Consider the following 7,565-nt stretch of genomic DNA (forward strand, 5'->3'; position numbering starts at 1 on the left):
GGAAGACAAAGCAGGATGTTCAGAAAATAAAAAAACAAAAACAAGACATGTCTGCTGTAAACTATTCTCCCCAGTGAGTAAATATTTGGATTAGGAGCTTCTTGGAAGTAGCAAGAAGGGCTGCCTGGGGATGCTGGGAGGCCTTCTGACTAGAGATGTCAGGCTCTTGTTTAGAATTCCTGTTTGTTTTCTCACGCAGGCTCAGCAGCTCTGTAGCCAGGAAATAATCGAAGACATTAGTGAGGTGAATAGCTAGGATGCCTGTTGTAAGAAAGGCTTAATTCAAAGGTCATGATTACCATCCCTTTTCCCCATCCCCATGAAAAAATGCTTTCAGGGGCAGCTAGATGGCACAGTGGATAGAGCACCGGCCCTGGATTCAGGAGGACCTGAGTTCAAATCCAGCCTCAGACACTTGACACTTACTAGCTATGTGACCCTGGGCAAGTCACTTAACCCCAATTGCCTCACCAAAAAAAAATGCTTTCATATTGATGGTTTCACTTCATTGAATCACAAAATCAAGAAATCTTCAGGTGCTTTAAAAGACACCTAGGCTAAGCTGTACTCATACAGGAACCTGATCTACAATGTCCCTAACAAGAGATCATCTAGCCATTCTTTGAAGACATGAAGTAGGGGTGAGGGAAGGAGAGGCACTACCTCATGAAGCAGCTCATTCTATTTTGGGAAAGCTCAAATCCTTAGGACATTTGTCAATGTAATTTGTCTCTTCAATTTTTCTCATCATTGGTTCTCATTCTTTTTTCTTTTCTTTTTTTTCTTTTTTTTTTTTTTTAAGAATGCCATTGGTTCTCATTCTTAACATGGGCCATGGAAAACAAGTCTTCTCAGTTCACTAATCAAAAGTATCTGTCATATGCCCTTCCCCCCTCCTCAAGGTCTTCTTATTTTTATAGTTCCTTTAATTGATTCTCAAAGGTCATAGTCTCCAGTTTCTTCACTCTCCTGGTCATCTTCTTCTGAATAGGCTTTAGCCTGTCAATGTCCTTCCTAAAATTTGGGTGATCAGCACTGAACACAAGTGTTAAAGAAATGGTCTGAGCTATCCGCCTTTTCTATCCTGTATTACTCAAACCCAAGTATAATACCTTACATGTATCCCTTTTAAATTTTATCTAATTAGACTTAGCTCATTGTTTTGGATCTTAACACAGTTTAAATGTGTTAGTTGTCTATCCCAGCTTTACGTCATTTACAAATTTGTTAAGTATACTAACTCTAGATCCATCCAAGTCATTAATAAAATCTTGTACAGCAGAGGGCCAAGTACAGAGTCCCTGGGGCACTCTACTTGAGATTACCTTTTAAGTTAACATAGGCCAATGAATGACTACTCTTTTGCTTTGATCATTCAAAAAAATTTGATTTCATATAACTGAAGTTCTAGTATCCATTTTTCCCAACTTCTTCATAATGAGCAACTTTGGCAAATACTTTGATGAAATCTAGGTATGCCATTGTAACAAGTGTCTCACCTGACTTTGGGACCCTTGGCTCTCCTGGTTCAGTGTAGGGTGTTTAGGGATAATTATAATTATGTAAACATGACTTTATTTCTCCACCCAGAGTCTTTTCTAGTACCAAACCAGGTAGGAACCACAAATTAGAAAGTAAAGCATTTCATGAAAGTGGAATAGAAAAGTACATAAGAAGAGAAAACCAAGTAGTAGAATTAGTCTACTCAAATTACAATTGCTGGAGTGGCTATGGAAAATAGGCATATTAATGTACTCTTGGTTTAGCTTTGTTTTTGTGAGGCAATTGGGGTTAAGTGACTTGCCAAAGATCACACAGCTAGTAAGTGTCAAGTGTCTAAGGCCAGATTTGCACTCAGGTCCTCCTGAATCTAGGGCCAGTGCTCTATCCACTGCGCCACCTAGCTGCTCCTTTGGTTTAGCTTTCAATTGATCTATCCATTCTGAAATCAACTTGGTACTATGCCCCCCAAAGTTATTAAGCTGTCCCTTTGATCCAGAGATAGCATCATGAGTTCTAGTCTCCAAAGAGATGAAAGAAAGAGGAATATGACACATGGGGTACAACAATATTATAGAAGTTCCTTTATGTGATGACAAAGAAATGGAAACAAAGGTGATATCCATCTGCTAAGGAAAAGTTAAACACGTTATGGTATATGAATATCATGGAATGTTTTAGAGCACTAAGAAATGATGAGACAGTTTCTGAGAAACTTGCAAAGTCTTGTTTGAACTGTTGCAGAATTGAGAACTGTAATAACAATTTATTTAATAAACAACTTCTTGCATTTAAATACATTATTCTGAGAAGTCCATAGGTTTGACCAGATTGTTAAAGGAGCCCATGCCACAAAAAAGGGTTGAACCCCTGCCTAAGCTTAAAAGATACCTTTCCCATTGGAAATACATAACCTCTAAAAATGTAGGTGAATTGAGCCATATCAGTCTTTGTTCTGGTTCCCAAGAATAAAACTTTTTTGTTCCCTTGATGATATGCTTAAAAGACCATAACATTGTTTTGGAAGATGGTACCAATATCTGGCAGTAATGAACTGGACCACTGAAATATATGGGCTTGATTAATGAGTTAGAAAGCATCTTGTATCTATAAAATGCACTTTTTACTGGTGAGGGAATGGAGAGGTACTGGTGCCATTTATGCACACCAAAATCCTGGTCCAGCATCCGTATTATTATGTAAGGCAATTTCCTGGTCACTGTAGCATTTGGTGGTGGAAAAAGTTATATTTGTCGCTGCTCAGTGCCATCTTGCTTGTATGAAGGAGGATCTGAAAAGTACTGTTTTTCTTTCTTGGCTTCTTGGCATAGAGTGTTGATGTTGGAATAAAAAATTCATCAATTTAAATCCTGCTTCCAATTCTTACTAACTATGCGACCATGGGCAAGGAACTTAGTTTTTATGAGCCTTATCTGCAAAGGAGTTAATAAAGAAGGTCTGCGGTATCTCCCGCACAGGGCTATTGGGAAGCTCAAATGGGATAATATATGCAAATTGCTTTGTAAAACTTAAGGTGTAGTGTGAATGTTACTATATGTGGTTACTAATATCATCATCTCTGTCACCATCACCATCATACATACATAAATACTCTGGGTAGTTCAGAGGTGGATTATGAATAAGGTACTTATCATTTTATTGAAGGCTATTTTTTTTTTTGCAGGCAATGGGGGTTAAGTGACTTGCCCAGGGTCACACAGCTAGTAAGTGTCAAGTGTCTGAGGCTGGATTTGAACTCAGGTACTCTTGAATCCAGGGCCAGTGCTTTAACCACTGTGCCATCTAGCTGCCTCCTGAAGGCTATTTTTAAGATCAAAGATACCTCCTTCTAAGGGAAGAACTTTCTGAATCCTCACCCTAAGAAGTCTTTTGTTTCCTTCCTTATCTCATACTTAGGACAAACTGATTGCCAGGATAGCAGAAATGGTTAGTGATGTGGGAAGCAAGCAAGCAGGCAGGTGGGTGGGCAGGCAGCCAGAAGGAAGGAAGGAAGAGATGGAAGGAAGGAGGAAGGAAGGAAGGAAGGAAGGAAGGAAGGGAAGGAAGGAAGGAAGGAAGGAAGGAAGGAAGGAAGGAAGGAAGGAAGGAATTATGGTCTCAGAGAGAAGGGAGGGGAGGGAGAGGAGGGATAGAATTTGGAATTCAAACTTTAAATAAAAATCTTTATTATTATTTTTAAAAATTCAGTTCCAGACTCTCTCCCTCCCATCAATCCCACATCCACTGAGAAGGCAAACAATTCAGAAGTACAAAGAAGGAAGGAAGGAAAGAAGAAAGGAAAAAAGGAAGGAAGGAATAAATGGATGGACAAAGGAAAAAGTCATTTATTAAGCGCTTACTATGTACCAAGTACTGTGCTAAGCACTTTCAAAATATTATCTCATTTGATCTTTACAAAAGCCCTATGAGGTAGGTGCTATTATTAACCCCATTTTACAGTCGAAGAAACTGAGACTGAAAGAGGTTAAGTAATTTGCTCAAGATCATGCAACTTGTGTCTGAGGATAGATTTGAACTCAGGTTTTCCTGACTCCAGGCTGGAGTTCTAGCCACTACATTATCTGGCTGCTTCTGCACCACCTTATTGTCTCACCTTCCCTGATGATGGAATCCAGCAGACTATGGAAGAAAATAATCTCTGGTCCTCATTTTCACTACTCAAGTAGGTAGAGGAATGCTAGGAAACCTCAAAGCAAATGAATCGCAGAGAATCTCTTTATTATAAACATGAGCAAGGAATATGGCTAGCTCACTAAGTGACTTGTTTTTGAACAATGCCCTTACCAATAGACGTGCAGATAGATGAATCCCTCTTCCCCTGCTTTTTCCCCCTTTTAATTATTTATTTTTAACTTTTAAAAAATTTCATGGAGCTATACTCAAAAGGCTATAGAACTGTGTATATCCTTTGATCCAGCAATACCACTGCCAGGTTTATATCCCAAAGACCCCAAAAAGAGAAAAAGACCTATTTGTGAAAAAAATATTTATAGCACCTCTTTTTGTGGTGGCTAAGAATTGGACATCAAAGGAATGCCTATCAGTTGGGGAATGGCTAAACAAGCTGTGGTATATGATGATGATGGAATATTATTGTGCTATAAGAAACGACAAGCAGGATGATTTCAGAAAGACCTGGAAAGATTTATATGAACTCATGTATAGTGAAGTGAGTGGAACCAGGAGAATGTTGTGCACAGTGACAGCAATATTGTTTGATGAAGAACTGTGAATGACTTGACTATTCTCGGCAATAAGATGATCCAAGATAATCCCAAAGGGATTAATGATAAAGCATTACTATATGGCTCCCAAGAAGGAATCGATCAGACTGAAGCATGCTATTTTTCACCTTTCTTCCATTTTTTTCTTTTATTCAAGTTATTCCTCATACAAAATGGACTAATATGGGCAATGTTTTACATAACTTCACATGTGGTGTAACCCTATATCTGACTGCTTATTGCTTCAGAGAGAAGGGAGGGGGAGAGGGAGGATAGAATTTGGAATTTTACCCCACCCCCAAAACTTTAAATAAAAATCCTTTATTATTATATTTAAAAAAGCTTCAGTTCCAGATTCTCTCCCTCTCATCAATCCCCCACCCACTGAGGGAGGCAAACAATACAGACGTACAAACTTGTAGAAGTGAAATCATGCAAAATATATTTCCATATTAGCCCATTTAGTCACCACAAAAATGTGAGAAAACTATACTTCGATTTGGAGTCAGAGTTCAACAGTTTTCTCTCTAGAGATGGATAGTATTTTTTCATCATGAATCCTTTGGATTTATCTTGGATCATTGCATTGATCAGAGTAATCAGGTTTCACAGTTGATAATAATTACAGCATTGCTGTTATTGTGTATAATGATCTCTAAATTTTTCTCACTTCACTTTGCATCAGTTCTTACAGGTCTTGCTATGCTTTTAGTAAAACCACTCCCCTCATCATTTCTTATAGCACAACAGTACTTTATCACAATAATATTCCACAACTTCGTCAGCCATTCTCTAATTGATGAGCATCCCCTTTGATTTCCAATTCTTTGTCACCACAAAAAGAGCTGCTACAAATATTTTTGTACATGTAGGTCCTTTTCCTTTTTCTTTGATCTCTTAGTGCTCCAGACCTAGTACTGCTATTGCTGAATCAAAGGGTCTGCACAGTTTTATAGCCCTTTGGGTATAGTTGCAGATTGTTCTCCAGAATGACCAGTTCACTACTCTACCAACAACTCTTTAACGTACCTATTTCCCTTCATCCTTTCCAGCATTTGTCTCAAAGGCATAAGCTAGTACCTTTTCTCTAACTATAGTGATTTAGAACCTTTTTTCATATGACTATAGATGGCTTTGATTTCTTTTTCTGAAAACTGCCTGTTTATATCCTTTGACCATTTAGCAATTGGGGAATGACATTTTTATAAATTTGATTCAGTTTTCTATATATTGATAAATAAGGCTTTTATCAGAGAAACTTGCCATAATTTTTTATATTACTTTGTTGTCTACGGTAACTTTTAGCAAAACATAGTTTCCCTGATTATCCCTTCCAATTATTTCTATTTTTGCTTTTACTTTGAGATCATGATTGCCACCCCTGTTCTCTTCACTTCAGCTGAATGGACTCTGCTCTGACCCTTCTTTCAACTTTGTGTGTGTCTTTCTGTCTCAAGTGTGTCTCTTCTGTACAATATATCATTAGAGTCTGGTTTCCAATCCATTCTGCTCTCTGCTTTCACTCTATGGGTTAACTCATCCCATTTACATTCACAGTTATAATCACTAACTGTGCATTTCTCTCTATCCTGTTTTCCTCTTTATTCTTTTCTCCTTCCTTTTTATCCAGTCCCTCCTCAAAAGTCTGTCTTGCTTCTGATCATTGCCTTCCCAAATCCACCTTCTCCCTAACTATACCCAACTAAGTGTGTGTATGTGTATGTGTGTGTATTCTTCCCTCTTTGAACCAATTTCTATGAGAGTAAGATTCAAGCATTGCTCATCTACTTATTTCCCCTCCACTATAAAAGCTCTTCCTTGTGCATTTCCTTTATGTGAGAACATTTGCTTCATTTTACCTCTCCCCCCCCCCATTTCTCAGTGCATCCCTGTTTTTTACCCCTATATTCTTTTTGAGATCATCCCAAAACTCATACCTGTGCCCTCTGTCTATGCAGAATTCTTCTAATTTCCCTAAAAATGATAAAGTTCTTAGGAGTTATATGCATCATCTTCCCATTTAGGAATGTAAACAGTTTAATTTTATTGATTCCCTTACGATTACTCTTTCATGTTTACTTTTTTATGCTTCTCTTGAGTGTTATGTTTGAATGTCAAAAGTTCTCTTCACCTATGATCTTTTCATCAAGAATTCATGGAAGTCCTCTATTTCATTAAATACCCTTTTTTCTCCTAAGGGATTATGCTCAGTTTTGATGGGTAGGTTGTTCTTGATTGTAATCCTAGCTGCTTTGCTCTCCAGAATATCATGCTCCAATCCTTCTGCTCCTTTAATGCAAAAGTTGCTAAATCTTATGTTATCCTTATTGGCTTCATGATTTTTGAATTGTTTCTTTCTGGCTGCTTGCAATATTTTCTCCTTGACCTGGGAGCTCTGGAATTTGGCTATAATATTGCTGGGAGTTTTCATTTCGGGATCTCTTTCAGGAGGTGATTGAGGGATTCTATTAATTTCTATCTTACCCTCTAGATCCAAGATATCAGGGAAATTTTCCTTTATAATTTCTTGAAATATGATGTCTATGATTTTTTTTTCATAATAGCTTTCAGGTAGTCTGATAATTCTTAAATTATCTCTCTCAGTCTATTTTCCAGGTCAGTTGATTTTTTTTTTGATGTTTCACATTTTCTTCTATTTTCTCTATTCTTTTGACTTTGTTTTATTGTTTCTTGAAGTCTCATGGAATCATTAGCTTCTACTTGTCCAATTTTAATTTTTAAGGAATTATTTTCTTCAGTGAGCTTTTGTATCTCTTTTGCCATTTGGACAATTCTGCTTTTTAAAAGAATTCCTTTCTT

Source organism: Dromiciops gliroides, chromosome 2, assembly GCF_019393635.1.
Source record: "Dromiciops gliroides isolate mDroGli1 chromosome 2, mDroGli1.pri, whole genome shotgun sequence".
NCBI lineage: Eukaryota > Metazoa > Chordata > Mammalia > Microbiotheria > Microbiotheriidae > Dromiciops > Dromiciops gliroides.